At 40.7% G+C, this 26,003-nt stretch overlaps 1 protein-coding gene across 7 annotated transcripts in view; it reads left to right on the top strand.

Moving 5' to 3' along the window:
• ZMIZ1 (zinc finger MIZ-type containing 1) overlaps positions 1 to 26,003 on the top strand; it is a 333,497-nt gene that overhangs the window by 241,084 nt on the left and 66,410 nt on the right. Inside the window, exon 1 of one of the 7 annotated variants that reach the window (XM_054277266.1) lies at positions 6,013 to 6,126. The exons of 5 other annotated variants lie outside the window; for them this stretch is intronic. The gene's annotated coding sequence lies outside the window, so the exon portion shown is untranslated. Of the gene's footprint in view, positions 1 to 6,012; positions 6,127 to 6,527; positions 6,713 to 26,003 lie in introns of those variants that run through there. One more of the 7 variants, XM_054277267.1, reaches the window with a different exon arrangement.

Consider the following 26,003-nt stretch of genomic DNA (forward strand, 5'->3'; position numbering starts at 1 on the left):
AAGTAGTAATAAAAAAGGACATAAGTAAAGAGCCTAGATTTCCTCTCAAACTGATTTTTGGAGTAGAGGCATCTGAGTGATATGGGACCAAGAGGAGTCTCCATGTGGAGGGGAAGACAGCTCCAAGGACCCAGAAAAGCTAAATGTTCAGGTGCCCTAGCAGGGCTTCCACTTTCCAGGCTTCAGTTTCATTTACTCTTTTGCATCCCATTACTTCTACATTGCCTCACAAGCTGCTGTTCTAATAGTTTTCTATCTTCTTTCAGTGAGACCTGATTAAGTTGCTGTCTTCAGAGCTGCCTTCTTGTTCCTCTGAACAATTAATCAGGGAGAGAGAAAGCTTAGCTCTAATTAACCCACAGCTTGCCAGAGGTGGGGCTTCTGCTAAATGCTCAGTAAAACCAAATATTTTTAGGGAGAATATATTCTTAACCATCTTGAAAACTGCTTGAAAAGCAGCAGAAAAAATGTCTTATTGAAGTGCATATTAAAACTTTCTTAGAGAGGTTGTAGTCCTCATTACACTTGAGAGTCTTGCTTTATTATAACAAAGTTTTTAGTACTTTGCAGAACATATGAATGCTGAAAGGTTTGTCTGAAATCTAAAGAATAGTTCATCAGATATTCCCCCAAAGTGGCAGAAGGCTGAAAATGTCTAAACTACATGAGGACATTGAAGCAGTTTGCAAGATGTGGTATAGAAATATTTTATCAAAACATAGTGAAAATCAGGATGTTTTAGAAATCCACTTGATCATGCTGAAAAAATGGATGTTGAATGGAAAGGGCATCACTTAATTTTGATTTCCTTCTGATTTGCTGGAGATGTCACGAGCTCCAGCCCAGGTATCAAGAGGCACTGAAAGCCATTTGTGCCATGCTCCAGTTTACCAATGAAATCCACTAGAAGCATCCAAAAGTTAGAAAAACAATGAAGCTCCCATGTCATGAAAAGCAGATTTTAAAACATACATTGGCATTTGTAGCAAAATAGACACATTAAAATAAGGGCAGATCTTCACAGGTGAGGTATGTGGTATCTGTCTTTGAAATCAACTGATGAACAAATTGGGTTGTGAGGGGGCAGCTGCAGTGGCTCTGCTGTGTGTGAAATAGAGCTGGGGACAGCTCTGGGCTGATGCCATCACTACAGTGACACCTTAGGTCTGTAAAGCCTCTCTTCTGACTGCCACATTACATGACAGATGTGATTTTTCCTTCATGTACTTTGTTCTTGATTTCTGCATGCTTTGGTTACTTTTGCTCTGCAGCTTTCCATAGAAGTATAGCTGTGAAGAGAACCAAAGGTTCAAACATAATGAATGGCTTCTCTGTGTATTTCTGAGGGGTTTTTTGCATTGTAATTTTGTAGAGCATCTTCTTTTCTGCACATGGTAAAGACGTGAAAAGAAAGAATGAAGGAAATAGAGATTAGAAAACTGCAACATTATTAGATGGACTTGAGGTAGATCTCCCTTTCCAAATATTTTGGCAATTGACAGAAGTGTTCATTGGAGTGCCTATAAGTCTACCCTGAGTCTTTGCAGAGGCTTGAAGGAGTGTTGTTTTGTAATGGGGTAACAAGAACATGAGCATGTTCCAGGGCCTTGAAAGTTAATAGGGCATAAGTGCTTTCAGAAGATTTTGAGTGTTGTGGTCCAATTGCTGTGTGCATCCAAACAGCATTTGGTGTTTCCAGATTCAGATCAGAGTTAACTAAATGTTAACTAAAACATTTAGTTCCTAAGGGCTACAGGCAAACAGTGGTCATGGGCAGCAGGGAAAAAAGCAGATGCTGTGTTACTACCTTTTGTAACTTCCCTACCTTTGTTTTATAGATCTTAATGCAGTAGGTGGCCAAAGGGTATGTACCTTACTCACAGAATTCTTTGCAGTGTAGTAATCTCTTATTTAACAGGACAGGACTCAATCATGTGAAAGGGTCTTTTCTTACGGTGCTTTAAATACTACGTTTTCCTTCCACACCTCTTTTTGGAAGGAGTTTATTTGATTATGTAAAAATGGGTTATGCATGAAAGACACTTGATGCAGAGTCAAAGGATTTTAATTTTTTTTTTTTCAAGTACATGGTTGTTTTTTTACTGGGATGCAGCCCTTAGATTTATTACAGCTTCAGCTGATTGAACCTACTGTGAAACATCAGGAAAAATTGACAAGGCCACTGATCCATGTATTCTGTGTATTTCAACTATGTAATTGTAAGCCTTCGAAAGAGTTTTTTGAATCCCTTAAATCAATAGTAAAATATATACATATCCAGGGAACTAATTCTTGGGCAAATAACCTGCTCTAGACAAATATTGTAAGGAACTACCCTGCTGTGTTCAGCAGTGCAGCAAAACTCAGATGAATAAAGATTGGCCCCTGAGATAAACCTTTAAATCTTTGGTCATAGAAAATTTGCATTGCTAAAGGATTATATTATGACTCAGTGGGCAATAACTGCTATTACAGCTACTTGAAGAGATTTTCCTTACCCATTTATGCTTTCTTTCCCTGCTCTTTTCTCAGCATACCTCTCACAATGCTGTTACAGTAGAACATGATGCTGTCTCTCCTGTAGTCTTCTTGATACTTGAAGTATCCAAATGGGTGATTTTCTCACCACCCTTCTGCAGCCTCTCCTCCTTTTGCTGTTGGTGGTCTGCATTTTTATTACAGGTGTTGATCTATTTGATTAAGTTTTTGCAATATTACCAAAGAGAGGCAAGGCAGGAGAGAAGTGAGAATTACGCCCAAAGGCTGCCTCACTTGAAGCAGTTGAAGATAAGCATCATGCTGTTTGTGTTGAGCAATCAAAGGCACCTGAACATATGAACGTGTTCACATCATTACCTTGTTCCCCATAAAAAATTGGTGTTCCATGGGCATGTCTGTTGCATCATTGCAGCTTAAGGACAGGCCTCTGACTTGTTAAAAACTCGTCTTCAGAGAGGTGTCTTGGCACGGAGAGCAAAGAGCAGTACTATAACAACATGGTTTGCTTCTGTGCCACACAGTGACTGACAGGATTGAGATTTGGGGAGTTTGTTGGTGATATTGTTGTGCATTGACAGCATATGCTGAACAGACAAAGGTTGCCTCTACTTTGATATAAACAGGACTTCTCTGAAAATATTCCAACTCTTCCCCTTAATCAGCTAGAGGTGGTCCAGGTAAGGGTCTCTGCTTTTCCCCCCTGTAGAACTCAAATCCCTGTCTCCCCTCCCTTGTGGGGCTGAGCCGGGACAACAGCCAGCGGCAGGCACACCCCCAGACACTGAGATCCCAGAGCCAAAGCACAGCCAAGAGCCTGCTCTCCCACCCCTGCATATAAAAAGGTGCTTCCCAGTACAGACCTGCTTCTCCCCGTAGTATGTGTCTCCAGTGAGTTGTGTTAATAGTTATCATTGCCTGAGATAACCTTCCTTGTGATGTAATTTGACATACTGCTGTCAGAGGGGCTTAAACATAGTAATCTTTAAAAATGATTGGGAATTTGCCCTAGAGAAAAAACTGTTATGATTAATTTCTACAAATGATAAACCACTCCTCCTCCAAAATACTGCATGCTATGAAGTGTGATTTAATCCATTTGACTACAGATCTGATGCTTCTGACAACTGTGACTCAAATGTCATCACAGAAAGTGATATTTCAAGTGGCAGGGTGGGATTAAAAACCTGCTAAAGATTTGTCAAAGGAGAAGTAAGTACATAATTTTTAGATAAGTGATTTGTCTACTCTAAACCACTTCCTCTGAAAGACAGGCAGCTTTAAAAGAGAAACTTACACTGTTGCACTAGAAAGAGCAATTTAATTGCAGAGAGATACTACTTATGATTGTAGGTAGAGAAAAAAAAATAGGATACTGGGGAATGTGTTTTCTCTACAGAAAAAATAAAATTGCTTTTCACTCTCAGAAATTAACTTAATCATGGTTTCTATGAGGAAGGAGCCAGTCTCAGTATCTGGGACCTTGCAACCACCTGGTATGTTCTTGTTGCTGTTTTATGTGGTTTTTTTTTCAAAATACAACAAAACACCATCATAGCTTAGGAATTGTGTGAAAACTCTGTAAATGCAGTAAAACCTGAAACAAGTATGGAAATGTTCATTCGATCAAGAATTCATGTAGCTTTAGAGCAATTATCAATTTCATTCACATCCACCAAGTCTGAACTCTTTGACAGTCTCCTAAAACTTGCGCTTTCTTTACCTATTCTGCCAGTCTAGCTCTATAATTTACACCTCCTTAACAATCTGTCTACTCTGAAAGGCAATGAAAATATTGTATAAGGTTCTGTACTTTTCTTCCATGTGACTGAATCTGAAATTTGACCAACTGCAGTGAAAACTACGTTTTGTGTAATAGTTGGTTCCAGCTGCCCCGTGGGTCCACCTGCATCTGTAAGGACCCAGCTGAAGGCTTGCCCAGGCTGTACAGGCTCTGGACACTAACCCAGCACTGAGTCCTGCACCACCTGTAGCAGCTGTGTTGTGGTGAAGTGTTCCTTCAGCCACACTTGAGCAGCTCTGAGATTGCACAAAGTGTGGAGGGTTTGGTTTGCAGTTCTGCTTGGTCTGATGGCTGTGGAGAGAAAGCAATAACCCTGTCTGACAGGCTGACCTTGAGATCCTGCATCAGGAGTGGAAGTTAAGTGAGAGCACACATTACTCTTAGCTGTTTGCAGTGGATTCCCTGGGGGGAAAAAAAAAAGAACATGAAATCTGACAATGCTTTTTTGTGGAATCATTTTTCAGAGAAGAGCTGCTCTTTGATATCTGTGATAGTTTGCTGCTCCGATCTGTCATGTTGCCAACTCTCTGCTAAGGTGTTTGGGAAGCACAGTTAAGTGACTGTAAGCATGGCAAGGGAAGCTGGGGCCATTTTTTCACTGAAAGGAATTTTGCTGGAGTGACAGTATTTTTTTCAAGTGCTCTTGTTTCTATTGTTTGTATTTTATTTGTTTCTCGCTGGAACCTGCCGGCTGCTTCAGTGCGAGGGGGCCGGGTGCGCCTTTAAGAGGTGGAGGTGCCTTTGTGCAGGTTGTGTGGGGAAGGAAGTGGCTCTGCACCGCGGAGGGTGGCAGGAAAAGGCTGGTGCTCGGCTGGCCACAACTTAAACTGCCAGTTTTCCCTTTGAGAGGCAGCAAAGAATTGTCACATTAGCTTCCTGGGGGTTGATTGTTTGTTGCCTTTTTTTCCCTTCGGCACTGTCAGTTGAAACGCTGACCACCGCAGGCACAGCTGGACGTGTTTAAAACTCTTCCATGGGCAGCCCCGAGCAGGCGGTGGCGTGGGAACGGGTGTTGTCTGGGGAGCGGTGTGCGGCCGGCCCAGGTGAAGACCTGAACTCGCAAACGCAGCCCAAGGCACCTGCCCGGGCCGGGCTGTCCCGCAGGTGACAGCGGCTCCGGTGTCAGCCCCAGCCCGCCCGCCTGCCTCAGTTTCCCCTGGCGGCGGAGGGACGGCGCCGGGCGGGAGCGCTGGGGCGCCCTGGGGCCCGCAGCCGGAGCCCCCGGCCCGGCCCGGCGGTACCTCCTGCCCGGCCCGCCGGTACCTCCTGCCCGGCGCGGGGCGGCGGCCGGTCCGGAAGGAAACTCCGGCCGCGGGACCGCCCGCCCGGGCGCTGCTCCGCCGCCGAGGCTGCCCTGGACGCTAATTAGCATGACTAGTTTGATGGATTTAGTCAACAGCATTCAGCAAACAGGGTAGGGGGAAACGAGGGTACGAGATTTCCCAAATCTCAAGACTTTTCAGCCCCGGTGCCCTTAATGGTTTGTTACGCGGGCTCGAGCAAGTGTTGCTTCCAATTAATTGATCGAGGGGATTTATTTTAGTATTTTGACTGGGTGCCCGAGACAGAGGCTTTGTCCTAGCGTTTTAAGCACCACCCCTCCTTGCAAGTTTGAAATGTGAGCTGCCTGGGTGGTTTTTTTTTCCCTCCTCTCTTTCTCTCTCTTCCTTCTGGCAAAGTGGCTGTGGCTGTGTGTGTGTGCGTGCGTGTGCGCGTGTGTGCACGAGAATGAGAGAAGGACATACCTCTCTGTGTAATGGGAAAGCGAGACATGGATCACTAGAGACAGAAAAGAGAACCATCAATATCAGTAACATGCAGCTGAGGTGAGATTTTTCTGAGTGTTTGATTTTCTTAAAGCCCTTTCGGAAGATTTACAGCAGCCTTCTGCCATGCTGTATGCCGAAGACGTACTCCTAAGCAATGTCATAGGGATGCTTACATGTCTACCGCCGTTTTAGGTCTGTTCGCGTACGTGTGAAGTTTTAAAGCTTAACCTGATTCTCTTTATTGTCTCTAGAGGGTTGTAGCTTGAGCACAAATAGCCTGTTGGCAAGTACGGCATGAGCCCATTAGCAAGACTCCATCTGTGATTGGTTTTGCCTGGAAACCGGGAGACAAGCAATGAATAATTGATGCGTGTTGTGCAGTAGCTGGACAGGCAAAGAGGAGAGAGAGAGAGGGAGAAACAGAGCAGGGTGCCCTCAGAGGGGGAGAGCGAACAAGCTTGAAAATAGCTACTGGCTGCCTTGTGCTGAGATGAAGGCAACCCCGGCTGTCTTTGTTCTGCACTGGCTGCTTTCTGCCTAGAAGTGTTTGCAGACATATGTGGCCTCTCTGCAGCGGCAGAGGCAGGCGCGCAGAGGAGGGGCGGCAGAGGAAGCCGGGCGGTGAATGGGATGTAACTCGGGGGTAAGTTGGTTCCGGGGGGGCGGCGGCCGTGCGTGCGGGAGCGGGGCCGTGTGCTGGAGCGTGTTGGCCCCGGGAGAGCCCGTGCCCGTGTGTGTCTGTGTGTGTGTGTGTGTGTGTGTGCGGGAGCGGGTGCATTGTGGGAGCGGCGGCGCGGGGCTGGCAGCGATGGCAGCGGGCTGTGCCCTGCCCTGCCCCGCACCCTGCGGCTCGGCCCGCGCCCTGCTGCCTGCAGCTGCGCCCGCACCGCCCAAAGGCAGCGCCGGTTAGCGGCGGCCTTTCCGCAACTTTGGCCTGCCTGGCACTGCCAGAACGTGACAAGCTGTTCTGCAAACAGCAGTGACAATACTGCTGCCACCATTTCATTTTTGCCGTCTTTATAAAGACCTTGCCGTGCAGAACTCACATCTGTGACGAGTGCTTTCATAGAAGATCTCAAAGTAGTATGAGTATCAATGACAGTCTCGGGCATTCCAGTTGACAAGTTTTTTGCCCCTTATGCTGAGTAGTAACAAGTGTCTTGTTTATTCGTTTCCTGTGTAAAAAACTGAAAAGGTTACTAAATTAGCATATTGTTTAAGGAGTTATCATAAAGTTTCAAACTAGTGATGCCAGACTGGAATTTGGGACATTAGTTTTATTGTTCAGTTTAGTTAGCCGGCTTAATGCAAATAGTGCTTTAAAACTTAATAAAATAGCATATATCAATGTATGCCAAAAACAAAATGGAAAGGATCTATACAGCTTCAGTTTTTGCAATTCAGATGTTGACAGGATGGTCTGTTGGGGGAAGAGAGGTCGCTGTTGTAAATAGCAGCTCTTTGAATGGGTAAAATCGCTGTGTAAGGTAAAATAGACTTTGCATAAAGTAGCATCAGTGATTCTGGAGCCACTAAAGCCACTGTCAAAACAAGTTGTGACTTCAGTCATACAAACTGCTTGTCCTGAGTTCAGGTGAGCCCATTTTAAGACCCAGTTAAAAATCCCTTACTATCTGTCATCTTTTGATGAAATAAATGCTCTCTGTAGACATCTCATGGGGTGAACTGGTTAAACTGAAGCCACATTTATGACAATTTACCTTGGCTCATAATACTATAAAAGACTGTTCACTCTGCAAATATGTAGATTTTAGAATTTAAAGTTACTGTGGAGACAGTTTCTTTCAAGAAGTCATGTCTCAGGTTAAGCTAACCAGGTCATTAGGCTGGGGTGACCTAGGAAAAGCAATTAGCGTGACTGAAACATTACTTGGAAATGGAAATACATAAAACTAAGATCCAGCTAAAATTGCTCTATGTTGCCTAATATTTCCGGTGGTTTTTGTTCAAGTTAGAAGTTTATTACAGATATGTTCGTAATAAAGTAATTATCAGCATCTAATCATGCATAAAAGTGGAAGTGTCTCTAAGTTGAGCAGAAGCATGTCTCTCCATGCTGTCACCAATCTGCTTAGCAGAATTTTGTTCCTCTTTTTGCTTAGCATTTAAACTGATATGGCAGCTAAAGTGCAATAGAACATGGGAAAAAAAAGTTTGGGTTTATGTAAATTTATTTCAGTCGAACTCAGTCAGTAATGCTCCAGTTTAAGTGAACAGAAGAGTGTTACCAAAGGCTTGGTATCAAGTTTATGGTCAAAGTTTGATTTAAACAACTACTTAACATTGTTAAGTTAACATCACCCTTACCCCATTCTGGAGGAGCCATCAGAAAATCCCTGGGGAAATACGTCTGCAAGTGCAGTGAAATTTCACTAGTAAAGAATTCATCTGAATAAGTGAGGTACAGTTTCATGTTAGCAATTGAAAATACTGATCGTAAGTGAGATTTGAAATGTAGTCATAAGCCTTTAATCTTGTGTAGATCACAGTAGAATGGGTACAAATGTCACAGCTGTGCATGTCAGTGTCTCTGTGATCCTGGCTGACATGATGCTGTGTTCATACTTCAGTGAAACACATGCACTCTCTTGGTATTACTTGTGCTGAAAGCAGCATTTAGTCCTGGGACCCTTTTGCTGGATGAATGCTCCAGGAACATCCAGGAAAGCTTGTGCACATGAAGTGGACAGGGGACAGCTTTTGGTTACAAAGCAAAGAAGCAGAGCCTGCAAACCAACCATGAGAGGAAAACAGAGGGCACTTAGGCTCAGTGAATAAACAATTTGTTGTTGTAGTAACAGGTGCTGTATTAATTACAGTGAGATAGTTTAGAGAGAATAGTCTGGCAAAACAGGCTTGCTGTTGCCGTAAGAGTTAGTACAGCAATTAGTTCAAGAGAGTCTCTGAATCCAATGCCCCAAGCCCCTGCAATTACAAGATGTGTAACTAAGACAAGAGAATAGTGTTTTTCTATGTCACGAGGTAAGCTGAGGACACAGAAGTTCCCACGTTATCCTCAGTTGTCACTGGAACTGTGACAATGCAAGGCTGCTTTCTCATGACTGTTACATCAGCAAAAGGGATGTTGCTGATCAACAGTGACCAAAAATCATTAGAGTGAAGCCATCAGGAAACTGTCACTCTATGGGATGGCACAACTGTAACTTTTTTTTCTCATAACAAAAGAATACGCTGGAGATTATATTTAAAAATATCAAAAGAGCTAACCAGGGAAGGAGCTAATCAGCAGAAAATAAGTAACCCCAACACTTCATCTTGTGATACATTGTTAAAATTATGTTCCAGAGATCTCAGTGAAGGTGCTCTCTGGTTTGGTTCCTCTCAGTTGGAGAACAGAGAGGGCCACAGGAAATACCTTCCTCTGAGGCTGCTCTGCCTAGGGGAACTTATGTTTTCTCTAGGGTGGAACAGCAGAAGAATCTGTGTCTAGCAGACTGCCCTGAAACTGCTTGCAAGCAGCTGGACAGCAAGGTTTTTGCTGAAGGAAAAAAATAAAAAGGTGGGGAAAAGTTGCTTCCTCCCAGCACTGCTCAGCTACCGCTGCATTGTTGTTCAGTGCAAGTGGAGCTGGGTGATCTAATTGAAGTCTCAGAAGCCTTGCTGGGCATGTGGAGAGCTGTGCAGGCTGAGCAGATGGTTCACTACTTCTGGTACCCTGCAAGACACAGCAGAGACATATCCAGAGGGCTTAAAAAAAATCATGTAACAAATGACCACACTGTGTGTCCCCTGAATTTCTTAGAGTTTGTTTTCCTTGTACTGCCTTTCCAGAGGAAACCAGAAAGTTCTGTGAAATAAACCAGTAGACATGACATCTGTTTCACTGTAGTATGGTGTTACTGGCTGTTTCTTTGAAGTAAGCAAAACAAAAAATAAATTCATTAAAAATAACTAGAAGTTAACACACTTAAAAGAATACATTAAGTTAATATCATTTGGCTCATCTAACAACAGGATAGGAACCAAAATTCTACAGGGTATACCTTCTTCTAAAATGCTGAAGGAAAACAATGTTTTGGTATATAAAACAGTTGCTTTGGAAGTAACTAAAAACAATTTCAAGTTACTGAGCAAAGTCTTTTAAACCAGCATGTAAAATGTTGAGCTAGCCTTCAAATGAAATGGCTGCTTCACTAATTGTGAGATGTGCAGCAAAGCAAAGCAGTAATAGCTTTCAAGGTATAGGGAAGAGTGTGTATCCATTCATCATCAGGGAGAAAGCAGCCAGCCAGTCTGGCTTTCACTGGCAATCCGGGAAGGAAACAAGAGAAACCCAGAAAGATCACAGACAGTTTTTTTTTATTTCTATTTTTAATTGGAAGTTACTTGACAAGTTTTCTCCTTAAAATCAAGAAAAAGTATAGTTATAAAGAAAAATTAGTGGCATTGGGACAGTAATTACTTCAGTAGTGTGGAAGGCTGCCACTCAGCCCACCTCTAATAAATACTATACATTTCTTCAGTTCTTGACCTGGATCATTCTTAAATATTCTATGGAAAGTTTGCATGTTACTAATCCTGAGTCTTAGGTTGTTTGGGATCATTCTATTGACAGTAATCCAGTGCAACCAATGACAGTTTTACCTATTTCATAAAGAAAAAAAAAAGTTAATTTTGTTCTCAGTTGTCTTTATTAGTACCAGTAAAATGTTCTGACAGCCAGCTAAGCTCTTGATTCTTGTTATTTATTGTAACTAAAGTACAGCTCTCAACGTTTTGATGGGTAACCCTTAATGTTTGTTTATAAAATTCTAATCCTCAAACTGAGTTTTGTTGTTAGTGGTTTGTGGTTTTTATACCTCCTCAGTGTCCCTTGCTTCTATTAAATTAAGTTTCAGGCAGTAGGCAAGCTGTACTCTCTGTTGAGATCCTGGAAGCAGACAAAATCCCACAATTGTTGGTGAATACAAGCTTGTTAGAATGTGTTCAGATATAGTGTTACAGTACCTGGAGAGGTTCATTCTTTCACAGTCTTATCATTAAAACTATCTGTACTGGATTTTCAAAATCATTCTGACCGAACTTAGTTACAAATAAAGTGAGTAGAGCTTCAGTAGAAGCAGAACTAGGGCAGATGGGAAGAACTGGGATTCTCACAAAAAGCACTCCTTTACTTATTCTTGACTACCTTTTTGTGGTCAACCTTAGAAGGTAACAGGGAGAACTAAGGGAATTTGTCACAGGACTCACTTCAGTTCTCAGTTAGCTGTGCTAACCAGTTTAACTGACCTGCTGTTTGCTTTTGTGATTTAGTATATTTAACATTTACTAACAACCTTATTTCTGCATTAATATATAGTAGGAAAAGAAAAAAATACTGGGGAGGGGGTATTGTGCCACTTAGTGTGACTTACTTATCCGTATAGCAGGCCAGACTTGAAAGAAGGGTGTTAACAGTACTTTTACTGTCTTATCTACTGATGCTATCCAACTGTTTTAGAAAGTTAAGGTTTTCAAGCATCAGCCTAACAGCATGGCTTTCAGAGGAGCCTGTCATGATTTACTTATTCATACAGATTGCAGTGGCTTATGTAGTCTTGATCCTGCTTGATCTGCCAGCAGTATTTGCTTCTATTGATCACAGGCTGTTATTTGACTGCCTTGAGCAGCTTGTAGGTCTCTCTGGTTCTGTTAGCAGGGTCTGCTACGGGTACTTCTCAGCCTTCTCATTCTGCTCCTGTCAGGGGTTTTAACTCCAGATTTCCTGCTCAGACAGATACTCTGCAGAATTGTGTCACACTGCTTGTGGTTTTCAGGAAGTTTGGGAGCACCTTAGTGAATTATGGTGCTGAACTGGGGTTCTGTCCTGATTTGGCTGTTAGCTCAGGTTTGTAATGTGTGTTTGGCAATGTGCCTGGCTGTCATGTGAGGTTGTAAGTGTGTAAAAACTCCTCCTATGCTAGGTGTAATAAAATACCACATTTTGGGAAATAACCAGCAGTTCTTCATGTTCCTATAACCTTTGCATTCCTACTGTTTTTCCAGCAACAGGGCAATTGAGAGGTTAGTCTGGAAGAAACTTAGAAACCAGTTGTCTTGCACATAGACGAGTACTATTAAATTGTCCTGTTTCAGCCCACTTTACAAATGGTTATATGTGTTTTCTATCTATTCCTTGGGGTGGAAATACTGTAGTTCCTTAATGGCCTTATTTACCTGGAAGGTCCTTGAAGTCATTTGTGTCTGTCAAGATGTACACTTCATTAGAGCAAAGTTGCAGTAGAATCAGGTAAGAAACAAATGTTCATGTGAGTTTATATATGGTCTTAGTCCATTAGTAATAGAAGATTTAATTTTTTTTTTTTAATTAATGACTTTACAACTTGTAAATATGCTTTTATGGTCTTTGCAAAATGAACGTGTAGGTAGTCCTTGTGTATTTTGTGTTTCTGGCTTTAGTACAAGACTGACCTTCTTTAGAACATGCAGTTAAGTGTCTGTTACTGTTTGTGACACCTTGTATCATTTTGCTAGAAACACAGCCCCACAGATGGTATTTGAGCAGACAGAAGAGTTATTTGCAGGCTGGCTTTTTGAAGAAGTACTTGAGATGGAAAATTATGAGGACCAAGTAATTTTTACTTGCAAGCAACACATTTATAATATGTGATGACCCACTCTTTTTATCATGTTTCTGTCTGTGTAGACACAGCTAGTAAAACTAGGATGTTGGCTTGCCTGACATGCATCAACATTCCTCTTTGTCTCTACATCTGCAAAAAATATCAGGGAGATGAATTCTCTCACAGAGAGAGTTTTGGGGTTTGGAGAGTTGATCATTAGTGTGCAATACCCCATAATATTGGATTTTGTATTTTGTGATAAGCAGAACAGAGGATACAGTTTATAATATTTGCTAAGTTAAGTGTAGGTTAGAGGAGATGAAAAAATGGAAGTTTTAAAGTCCCATCTTAAGTGCTGACTTTAAATGACTCACTTGAAGCACTCATGAATCATGTTGCAAAGGCAAAAATGTCCTTGTTAAATGACTGTAATCTAAAATGTTATAGAGAGCTAAATGATTTATTGATGTCTATTTCTGAGGCGTTTACCTGCACCTGTAGCCAGCCCATTTCATTTATTTTGGCTTCCTGACAAATTAGCAGGCTATTTGTATGTCAGATTTGGTCAGTAGTCAGCTCCCACCCCCTTACATTTTGAACTGCTTCTAATTTAATTGTTTGTGGTATTGGCAATTTATTATCCAGATAGATGTCATTCAGGAGAGCTCTTTTGCATAGAGAAGAGAAAAAGCAGAAGATCTGTTTGTGTATATTATCAGAGTGCCTTGTAGAAAGCCAGTATGCAGAAGAAAGCAGTTTCCAAGCCTCTTCCATGCACACAGGCAATGATCTATGCATTGCCTTTCTTTCCACTAGTTTGGAATGTCAAATATTAGGTTTCATATTTAGTGGCTGAAATAAGATTAAGTCTGTGATTATGGCCATTGGTGCTGCATCTAGACACCCCTCAAGAGTGAGCAATCCAAATTACATATTGGAGCTTTAACTGCATGTGTAAGTTGCATAAATACTCTCAGGGGGAGTTGAAGCAAGCGTTGCCACCTGCAGTGGTTATGTTGCAGTGCTTGAGTAAGTTTTGTGGGATATTGAAGGCAAAATTACTGTTTCTTGCTAAATTGTTTTAACTGCTGGCTTAGATCTTCATGACAGCAAGAATCTGAGCGCTGCTTTTCCAAGTCAGAGTGCTCCAGTGTTGCACAGAGGCGATTGCAGGTTGCCTGACCTGGGCTGCCAGGATGCCTCCAGCCCTGCTGCTCCTCTGTGGCTCGGCCGCTGCTCCAGCTGCAGCTGCTCACTGGGTTTGCCAGAGGAAGAGGACAAATCTATTGTGTGGTTATGTTTTCTTCAGCCTAATTAATCTGATCTTGCACTCTGAGTTTTAAGTAAGATAGAAAATTTGGGCTTTGATACAGCCGAAAACACTTTCATGTCACAGGAGCATGGTCTGTGCTGACCATCCTGGCCAGCTCATTCTGCTGGGCTTCCCTGGGACTGCAGGTGGGGGCAGGACTCAGCCATTGTTTTCTCCTCTCAAACAGCTCCACAGTTAACATTGCTGGCACTGTGCAGCTTGAAATGCTTTATGGTCTTACAGCCTACTTAACCTTTGATGTTTTCTGTCAGCATCTATTATGACCTGGTGGCCTATGGTTAGTAAAATGTGCCCTTGTAGGCTGCCAGATACTGTAATGGAATTAAGCCTTTAAAATTATCAGACCTGTCAAAGGGGCTTATAATCCTGTGAGAGCTTTAAGTGGTTTCTTACCTTTGCTTCAACACACATTTGACCTGGTTGAAGTGGCTTTACTTGCTTGTTTTGTTTTTACTTCCTGTTAATATTTTTAAAACTGGGGGAGGGCAAGGGGAGGAAAAAAATTCTTTTCCTTGGCATCTTTATGAGGAGTTTCTTCAGTTCTGTCCCAGATAACCTTTTTTTTTTTTTTTTTCACTCTCTTGCTCTTGTAGATTAAAGTCTGGAGATATTTCTGTGGGAACTCGTTTGAGTAAGGGCATAAGGATGCTTCATTATGTGCCTTAGTCAGCCAATGTGCACTGAGGGCTGGCACAAGGCAGGAGGGAATGTCAGGCTTGCTTTGAGGGAGGTTGGTCTCAACCAAGTGCTCACAGAAAGTGCTGAACCGACACCTCTGGAAATGAGTGTCCTCTGCAGAGCGACTGTAGGAAGGGCAGTAACACTGCAGTTACTCAGTTACCACTTTTGTGCTTTAATCTGAGCAGAGGAGAGTACGAGAATTTGAGATGGTTTACCTTTTGCTAGTTAGTTTTCAGTTACCTGTGAAGTGCTGAAAGTAATTTTGTAGCATTTTAGTGGTGTCCCTGTGATCGTTAACACCACAAGTTAATTAGCAGAGAGATACTGCATGTATCATGTCCAACAGAAATTGAAATATTCCATAGAGAGGCAGTTTGACAGTGTCACATGCAGCCTGTGGCCAAGTCTGGCAGGCCACCTTTCTGAGCCTGATCCTCACTTCATAGTAGTTTCCTTTCTTTGTGAAGTGGTTGTATGTGAGCCATTTATTTAAGTTACTGCACATTTTAAACACTGTTTTGTTTTTGAGGGTTTATGCAACTTTGGCTTCTGAAGTAGTGCCATGCAGACTCAGTTTCTTACCACCAGCAGGGTGTGATGCAAGGTGAGGAAAGAGAATAAAACTAATAAAATGCTATTCCAAAATAAAGCAAATAAAATGCTGTCTTATTTGTGACTTATCAGATAAGTAATAGAGGGAAAAACAGAGCAGCCTTTCTTTTGCAAGGAAAAGCCCTTATATTACAGCAGTTTTGGAGGGTTTTTTTACATTTTTACTCTTCCCATATAGCATAATCAAGCAAGGTAAAAAAAATGTGGCTGCTGCTGCTGAATTACATGCAGGCATTAGCCCCATAAATAAAATTAATTTTAAAAAATACATTAGGTTTTCTGAGGTGACTTTAATTGGGATAGATGCTGGAATAAATTGGCCTCTTGGGTAAGGAGGACAAATAGACAAATACCCATCCCCCCAAAAAGTAACTCATGTTACAGTTTTTAGAGCAATTGCATCCATACTAAATCCTGAGTTGAAATGCTCTGAAATCCTGACCTTCCTACAGGTGTATTTCTCTTTTTTCTTTGGTTTTGATATACAAATCTCATGAACCTCCCAGGACACCCACTACTAAGCAGAAGAAATGGAGATGTAGGAATGAAAGCTGTCATCAGGCAGCCCTGGTGAGTGTCATGAGATGGGTTGTCTCTTCTGATCCAGGAGCTTGAGTATATTGATGGCTAATATTTTTACTTCATGACAGTCTGGTGAATGATCTCATCAGTTGTTGCTAGCAGATGCAAAAAAGATGCACCTGTGGTAGCAAGACAGGAATTTTTTCTGTGCTTCTCTTGGGACAGGAGTGTGAGGCATGAATGACTTTTCTTTCTGAATGTAATTGTCCACAGCATTTTGGAAAGGTACAGAGTAGATTACAATTGTTTCTTAGTGGAGGGAGGGGAGAAGAACCTGTCTCAGACAGCAAATGCCTCTTCATGAAAATTTGGGATTCTTTCTGCCTCCTGGGAAATTGATGTTTTAAGGGTTGTCTAGCTGTTCTAAGAGCAAGTACCTGAACTGTTGCTATTTCTGCTGTCATGGCAAAGGTGTGATAATAGTGTGGAAAAAAAAAAATGAGGAGCAATGAGTGTCTTCTTTCAGTACTTACTGTGGTTTATTTAGCTGGATTGCAAAGACATCATGCCTATTTTTAAATAAATTTTTAGTAAACAACAAGGAAAACAGTTTGTGCAGTCAGACAAGCAGCTTTCCACCGTGGCCAGATTCACTAGTCCTGATTGTCTGCTGTGTTCTTCTCAGTGTCAAGTGAAGCAAAGCTGATGCATTGAAAAATGGCAGCTCTGACAATGTTTAGTTTATTTAAATCTCAGTGTTGATTCCCAGTTGCAATGGTTTCTGTTACTGGTTTCTTCACTTTGGGCATCCTACTTCTCAATTGTATGTCTCCTGTAGTCAGAGCACATGAGCCTGTGAACACTCAGACTTTGGCCAAGTCATCCACAATAATGGGTGACAGACACTTCACTTGAAATAGGCATCTGTCTTTCCAGCCATCTCATCAGTTTCAAGGATGTACAAATTGCACAAAGCATCAGGGAGACTAAAATGAGGGAATTTATTTGAATGAAGTGGAGGCTGATAAAACAATACTGTATGAGAATTCAACATTTCTTGTTTCAGTGGAGTCCTAAGTAGTAGCCTGAGTATTCCCAGTGCAGCTCAGTTCTGCCTTCTTTCTGCTCAGTGTTTACATAATGGCACTTTCCCCTAACATTTTGCTCCTGTGCCTGTGTTTGTGCAGTACTTTGACTGTCAAAATGTCTGTCTGAGTGCAGTATGGAAGCTAATGTCTTAGTGTGAAAGTAATATTTATTATTCATTGTCTCTGCACTGAAATGTCTCTGTATTTGTTGATCTTCACAAAGCATGTCAAACAGCTGATAATTTTTCAAAAATTTCACCCTAAGTAGTGCTTGTTACCTTTAAAGTAAAGGGTGATTGTGGCTCTCAATTTTCTATCAATGGAACCACTGTGAACAACCCTTCTAATTAATGCTATTTCAAGCTATTGTACAGTTTTGCACTTAGTATTTGGCAATTTTTTTCAAGTCTTCTTCAGAGGCCTTTAGATTGTTAACAGACTGAGGCATTTTAAAGAAATGTTACCAGTTGTCACCATCTAAAACTGGAGTCTACAGCTGAGTTTTCCCATATGTATTTTCATTGTTTTTGTAATCTGTTTTGAGATCAATTTTGGGTGAATCAAAGGATCCAAGGGGGAAAAAATATCTAAGTGTCTCCAGAAGCTTCTCTTGCAGATTTCATTGATGATCAAGATATTTGTGGTCTGTCCTTAACTCTCCTTTTTCTTCATAATTACAGTAGAGATTGAAGATTGTGTTTCATACTGCATGAGTATCTACACATGAGCATCTACACACAAGTAGTGACTCAAGCAGTGAAATAATCCATAATCAGATTTCCTCCAGTAATGGAAATTTCTCTCTCAAAAGCAGGAAGATAGCTCCATCTCTGGAGGAAATAGAATAGACCTGTGTTCTGATTTAACACACCTCCAAATAAGTAGGGAAAAGAGGGAAAATGCAGGGGAAGAGAAGGCTACCATGTCAACAATTCTCTGATAGTTACAGAATTACTAAAGTCATAAGTTCAAGTTAAACTTTGCTAGAAATTAGCCGTCAGACTGGTAACTTCTGCCTACTTTACCCTACTCCTTCATGTTTTTCTACAGAACTGCATATGCTTCCCTTTTTATAGACTGAGCTCTGAGAACTTATCTGCTCTCCACTGAATTTCCATTTTATATGATGTGAAAGACATGTACCTTTTGGGAGATAGTTTATTACCTGATTTCAGTGATTTCTCTGAAACCTGGAAGAAAGACATTAGGTACAAATGATAAGGAGTTTGTGGAGTGAGGATGAAATCACCTGGAGCAAGATCTGCACATAAAACTTGTGTGTGCATGAAAATGCCATTAAGGACTGTGGTTATTTACAACACTCAATACAGGCAAAAATGCTAGAATAGGTATCATTCTACAATAAAAAAGCTGTTTTGCTGATGCTGCTTGTTTCACTCAAGGAATCAGTATTAGCTATAAACTACCCAGATCACTTTTCTTTGCTGCTACAACCCATATTTACAACAGGCACACATAGCAAACTTTTGAGGGGTATTGTGCTGGTAGAATATCTATTGAAATGGTCCCAAGGAATGGAAGAGGCAAGAATCATGCTTCTGGAAGTAACTATCTCTTACTGCCTGTTTGGATTTTCTGAGGTTTTCACTGGGTGCTATTTTCTGGCCCATGCTCTGTTGCTATCTGATACTGTGCATACAGACTGGGGTTGTGTGTTTTGTTGGTCAGTGTAGTTGCCACGAAAATGCTAATTTACAAGGTTTGCTAAGGTGTGTGTTCTAACAAATGTATTTCCAAAGAATCTCTCCTGGATGCACATCAGTATATCTCCCTGAAATAGTCCCCTTGCCCACAGCATCATTTTCTTTGTCGTGGATCACCCATGAATAATGGCAAACTTGCCTCAGAGCCTACAGATTCTGTAGGGAGAAAGAAAGGCTGGCTGGTAAAAAGACTGGTAATCATTTGAACTACACCAAAATGTTATTCACTCACTCAAGAGATCTTCTCAGCATTATGGAAATACGTAAATATGGCTTTACTCCTTGAGAGGGGTTTTTAGGATCAGTCTGGTGCAGCTCTGTATGTAATTCATAGGTTTCAGTCCAGGAGGACTTGATCCCATCCTAAGTTTCGTCTTGAGTTTCAGGTTCAAAGGACTATCAAAGAAAGTATGAACTCAATTTAAGTGGGTTTGTCATTATTGATAGTAACATCTTCCATATTCACTGAATTTGCAGTTGCCCAAAACTGTTGCCCAAAATGCATCCCAACCCCTCTTGCTCTTTCAGCAACCTCAGCTATGTTGCCTTTGATAATTTCCTGAAGAAGCAGTTTAGCCTGGTTTTGGTATAAAAATATTCAATTCTAGCTCTGAGTGAAAAGTGTTTTTCATGTATTCCCAAGGCTGTTTGGTTGGGTGGTTTTTTGTCCTTCTGTGCAGTGACCTACCCTTTGGGAAAAAATTGAGACTTGCCAGAGCAGGGCATATTTGCAACTTGAGCAACTCCTGTCTAAGCCACATCTGTAAGCTTTTTGTAAATTAATTAAAATGATTGTGTGGTCCAAAAAACTGATGTGGTCCTTTTTTCCAGCCAAATGGTCTTTAACTGTGTTTGAAAGATCTGATCAAAGGTATTATTGCTGCTGCTCTTCTTTTTCTATGTTGATTTGCTTCTGTAAAAATGTGTTTGTATTTTGGTTTCAAAATCTTTTAGGTTTTGACAAATAGATCAATATTTGGATGAAATGACAATAACATGAGACATCTCTCCATATTCTAGCACTTTAGGTGTGATAATTATTTCTTTCTAGCATTTGATAATCACTTGTGTGGAATTTCATGTTTAGCCTCCCTAAAAATCTTGTTAATCTAGCAGGAGTTGACTGTTGATGTTACCGTTTAGTGAAACCAAGGTGTTAGCCAAAGTGGGGCTGAAATTGTATCCTGTGTGGAGCCCGTTTGCAGAGCAGTGTCCTTTCCCCACCTGAGGAAGCCTATGCTGAACTCAGGAGTGTAACCTGTCAGTTCTCACCTGTTCTGTGCACTGTGTGCATGCAGGGAGGAGGCCACAGTGCAGATTACTTTGATTGTATTGCTGTAGGTAGTTTTTCCATTTGAAAATGAATTTTGTTTTCATCTGCATGCTCCTTTATTGAACTAAGAATTTAGAGTAAAAACAATTCAGTAATTTGATTTGGTTTCAGTAATTGTAGAATTCATCTCTTAATCACAAACTGAATTATTTAATTTCTATTAATGACTATTAAAAGTTTCTGTTTTCATTGGAACAGAGAAAGTGGGAGAATTTAACTTCAGGCAAAACTTCAACAGCTGTAATATTACAAAAAGCTCAGCTTGGGTGAAATGCACTCAGGAATGGGACATGCTGTTGCAAGTAGCCAGCATGGTGATCCTGATCCCTGCACACTGACTCTCCCTGCAGTTCTTCCCTCAGAGATAGTGTGTTTTCTCTCTGCAGAAAGGTTGTGTCTGTCAGCAACAAAGATGGTGTGTGCTCCTTTTGGGCTGCATAACTAAAGCTGCTGCTAGTAATCCAATTTTAGAATAAAGGCAGCTGAGTAAAGAGTCATAACATCCAAAACCTAAGCAGGGTAGCTGAAGTCCATGAGCCCAGGAATAACAAAATCCTAATATACCAACAGTGACAGGCAACACACCTGAATCTGGTGTTAGTCAGGCTGAGGAAGAACTCCTTAAGTTAAAGAAGATATGAGGTACAAGTGAGGGGAAAATAAAGTGTCTAGTAGCAATAGTGAAGTTCAGATGTGCTTTAGAAGCTTATACTTGCCAAGAGTGTTTGTGACTTGCTTTGAAAAGTTCAGCTAACAAAACCTATGAAGAGTTGATGTACAAGGAGATAGCAGCATTTTGTCTCAATTTTGAGAGCAGGTTTTCAAGGTTTCTCTCCTGCTCAGGGAAGGGAGTGGCCAATGTTCTGCTCTCTGCGTGTGCAAAGGCAGATGGGCGAATGTACCTGCCTGCCTTTCCTGGGTGACAGCTGCACCCATTAGTCTGCATTTGCTATCTCTGTCTCTGCTGCCATATGTTCCTTTTCTTTAAATAAACAGGTATATAATAGTTAGGACAGATGTGAGTAGCAAAAGGGCATAAGAGAAGAATGATTTGAAACAAGACTGAAATGATTGATCTTGACACCAGTAGTCTTAACCAGTTTATGGTAGAACTGGATTAGTATGTGCTTTATGGTTGCTTTCACTGTTCCTGTCAATGGAAGGATATCTTTAATCAACTTACAATTTTAGTTTCTATCTGTCTTCTTATGACTCATTAGTATTTGTAATTTCATCCTTTTTGAGCTTAGCAACTTGCCTGTTGCTTACTAATATGCTTGAGTGTTGCAGATTGGTTTTGTAGACAGTCTAGTCAGTGTCGACAGCAGAGAGGCTCATGCAACTGTTTTTGTTTTGTTTAATTTAATTTCGTCAGTATAGACTCATTGAGGTAAATACTTTTTTGAAATGCCTTAGAAAACAATAGTATTAAAAGCACCAAATATAAACATGAAGGAATTAGCATTAAATTACAGAGAAATGGCAGCTGCAAATGTAATAATGTAGACAGTTTATAGCAAGATATATTGTTGAGTTGCACGTACTTCATTCAAAAAGATACTAGGAGTGTGTCAGCGTATGCAGTGGAGAGATGTAGTTTCCTCTGTCAGGTAGGAGTTTTTTGTTTTCAGTTTTATCCTGAATAGTGAAGTCTAGAAGGTTATTGTTTTATTAGAGAAGAGCATCTTTGAAAACAATGCCTACTATTATGTCTGATCATCTTCTTTTCCTTGTCAGCAATCTACCACATCTAGTTATGAACAAACACAGCTCTTAAACATGAATGGGATTCTCATTATTTGCTACCTGCACCTGATTTCTTTCTTCCCCAACCTCCAGTTAATGAACATTAGTTCACAGTAGTTTCCTATTCTCATCATGTGTTTTACAACAGGCAGTCTAAAGATTAAAGAGGATAAATGAGGAACCTTAAAAAAGCCTCTTTAGAGTTGCTTATCAGAGTTTGATTCCCTCATTGATAGCATAAGCTAAGGATTTATGAATCAAATACAGTTCTGAACTGCATTCTCCAATACTCTTTTTAATCTCATTTGTTGCTGCTGCTTGTGTATTTACACTTTTTCTTAAGGTATCAGGAGGAAATAGTGTATCGTAAATAAGACATCAGAACGCAATTTAGCCTAAGCAAACCTTAGCAACCTTACCATTTGTTGCTAGGAAGACAGAAAATAATTCTACTGGGCCAGTTCAACATGGTTTTGAGAGAGCAACCCTACGTGAGTTTATATAGGGAGGATATAGAGAAATGCCAGGTGAGCGGAGAAGACTCTATAGCAAATTTACTGCAGGATTCTGTCCTTTATGAGTCACTTGGTTTTCCAGGGTAAAGGACTGGAATAAGCTCTGCACTGCTATCTCTTCCTTGATGAGCTGCTGTGGTTGAGTGGCTCTCTGGAATTCTAATGCCCACCATGGGGAGTGTGTGCATGTGGGACTGACACCTGACACAGGTCTGTACCTCCCACTCTCCCCAGCAACCAAAGGCTTGTTGTTTTGTGATGGAGAAGGCAAGATCAACATCCATGGCCCTAGAAAAGTAAACAGAATTTTTAACAGATAAAATCCCATCCTTGCAGCAATTGATGTTGGTTTTCCCATTCTTCTGGGCACACTGAAGATTTCACCAGGGGAGTTCATTTTGTTTCTCCCATTGCCTAGAATATAGAAACTTGAATACATTTTCTGCAATTCGTGTGCATTTTAGACATGATAGCTACCAACTCCTGATATGCATTCTATAATTCAGCCTTTAGGTTTCAAATGTTGCCTTAGATGCAAATGTAAGATAAGCATATTACCAATGTGACCTGCACATACTTCTCTTTTGGCCATATGATCTCTATGCATCATCCTGTTTCCTTCTTTGCATTCTATTAATTTTTTATGAGCTTCATTAGAACTGTAAAGCACAAGCTGTTTTCATGTAGAGGGTTTTTATGGTGACTAAACATTGGAGAAAAGAAAACAAATAATTGTCCCACTATACATATTGCCTAGAATGAACAGATTGATTTAAAATGCACTGCTCCAGTGCTTTATATAGGCATCAGTATGATTCAGTTCTTATTTTCTGGCCTTCAGTTTGCTAATCCTGATTTTTCAGTTTGTCATTTTTTTTTAGCTAAGTCTGTTTCATTTTTAGCTAATACATGAAGTTTATGTTTGTTGCTTTCATTGGAGAGGTAAACATTGAATGGAATCATTAGGTAAGAATAATTGCTCGGTCTTTTTTGAAGTTCGTAACCTACATTTCAAAAAATTACTTTTTTCTTGCACTTTTGATTATAGATGTCACATGTGACAAATGTGTGAAACTTGCTATACTTCTAAGAACAAGAGCTAATGTTTAATGTCCATTTATATCATTTATATTTTCCAATGTCAGTGAGCATGTGTGCATATAAATGCGTAATTTTACTTTGAGCTTCAATCTGTTCTTGGCTTCATAAATATTTGTAATAGGTATTTCAATGCACTTGACTGTGTGAAGGAAAAAAACTAGCAGTAGTAAAAAATCATGTAGTCTTTTCTGAATATCAGTAACATAATTTTGAAACCTTTCTATCAAGTGTAACTTCTCCATGACTCTCGGTGTTTAGCAATAATGCAGTTATTTATTGTTTACTCACTCAGGTGTCTTTGTGTTTCTTCAGTTGTGTTTGCTGATCTCTGAATCTTATAATTGCTTGCTTAGCTTTTTAAGACAGAGAAACAAAAACCATTTCATTGAACGATGAGCCTTTGACTTTAGTAGCAGTAATTAAATTACTATTGTTGTTTACTTCTTATGTCCCATGTTTCTATTCATTATCATAAATTGATGATTTTGAGTAATTTTTACAGTGCTGTGCCCTTATCCTGAAAGGTTGTACATATTTAAAATCCACTCTTATTTTAACCTTGTACAAATGGTCAATATTCATCAAAACAAAATGTAGTGTGGCATCCACTTGTCCATTCCCTTTTTTTTTCCCCATATTGTCTTTTTTAACCCAGAAATATGCCACCTGCAACTCTTTCATGTTACTATTAAATTCTTTCCAGAGACTGGATGAATGCATTAAACATCTTTCATTTTCAGTGTGATTTTGGTCCCCCATGGCCTGTTCATTGTTTGCTGTATTCAGGACTGGTTCTGGTGTGTTCCTGTTGAGCAGCTCCAAGGGGGAACTGTGCAGTTTGCTGCAGATCCCATGACCCCCAAGCTTCTGAGAGTCTGTTGCTTGGGGTTTGTCCAAAAGGACAGCTGAGCTACATGAACAAGCTTCACTTCAGGCCTGGCTTCACTGGCACCTTCCAAGGTCTGTGCTGCTTTGCCTCTGCTATGGTCAGTTCAGTGTTTTCAGTGAGCTCATCTGAAACCCTTTGAGCTGGGGCTCTGCGCACCTCAGGTGTTTCACTGTTGAAGGAAGCAATGGGCTAAACTCAGCACCATGAAGGAGGAATTGTTTCTGATGTTGTTTCTGTTGCCAGTGCAGAGTGCAATTAACCTACACCCTCTTGAATTGTAAGGCACATGGTAAATAAAACTCATGGAGCTCTCGTCTGGTGCTGTAACTGCTGAAATTAACAAATATTAATTGTTTCACCTCTCCTTGAACAAACTTTCCAAATATCTTGTTTGTAAGACTCAAATTTCACGTCAGCAATAAAAGCAGGGGTTTTGCTGACATTCTAGTGCAAGCCAGCTGTCTGCCCCTGCAGTCTGTTTTTATAAATATGGTACTGGGGCTTCACACTCAAGGAGGTCAGTTTGAGAAAGCAGCTGAAGGAGGCAGTATTGTCTGCCTGCTGTTTGCCCGGGGCTGGAGAGATGGACTGGTCATGTTGCCTGTGTGGATTTTTTTTTCTTGTTTTGATTCATCATGCTCTACTGTAGTCATTTGCACAAAGGATGCTTTTAAAGGAGTAATGAGTGCTTTCCTGTTTGGCAGTTGGCTAAACTGAACTTTGTGTCCCAGTTCTTTACGATTCACTCACACAAGACCTAAAATATTCAAGACTGGTAGGGGGGCTAAAAGCTCTGTCTGGCTCATGCTGTTTGGAGGAAAAGGGAGTCTTGGGGTGGAGAGGGGGGAGCCCTGCAAAGACCTACAAATTATGCAGTGTTCTTTCTGTCCATGAATAGTTTCTCTTCTGATTGAGTGAAGCTGTATTTTTGGACTCACCGATAATGCAACTTTTGCTATAACTAGCTTTTCTCCAAAGCACACTTTCTGTGTTTATTCTATTTATTTTGTTATTATTTTATAAATATAATGATTGATTGATTGTAAGTTATCTGAGGGCTTGAGTCAAACATCCAGTGTCCAATTAGCCTTGTCTGTGATAGTACCACAGACCATCTTCCTGGGCAGCAAGGCTCTATTGAGCCTCTCTAGTAGTGTGTCTCTGTTTTAGGTGAATTTTGTTCTCTGGCATCTCATCTTTCTACTGAGAACTGCCTCATGCTTGGAGAGGAAGTCAGAAGCAGAATCAAATTCAGATTTCAGCCTGTTGTTGTTTACCTTTTGCTGCACCTTGCAAATAATGCCATGAAATTACAGTTTTATCCTTCATTAAGTGCATAAATATAATACACATGCCCACCTCTTCTGAGTGTAGGGGCCTCTGTGACCTCAGGACATATCTTTCAGTTTGGAATAGGATAACTTCAACTTCTGAAGCCAGTGGAAATCTAGTTTAGGGCACATTGATTGGCTTCAACAACTTACAACTTATTCCAGGTATGAGTTGGTATCTTTGTGGTTTTGCCTACCTGCCTTTCATGTGAGAATAATCCAATTTTGTTGCAGGTTTTGAGAGAATTCATCATTTTTTTACTTTAAAAACACATGTGCAGTAAAATCTAATGAGATGACAAAATTTATTGGCCATTATAAAAAACTTCTGATGTATTCTGTTTTTAACTCCAGGGTGTTGCAATGGCTATTAAAATAAATGCTTTATATAACTCTCTCTGATCGTTTCTCAGGATATCTGCATTGCAAAGTCCAGTCTTCAGAGCTGTAAAAC

The sequence above is a fragment of the Melozone crissalis genome, unplaced genomic scaffold (genome assembly GCF_028551555.1).
Source record: "Melozone crissalis strain CALT ecotype California unplaced genomic scaffold, PUWL_Pcris_2 ptg000019l_1, whole genome shotgun sequence".
Lineage (NCBI taxonomy): Eukaryota > Metazoa > Chordata > Aves > Passeriformes > Passerellidae > Melozone > Melozone crissalis.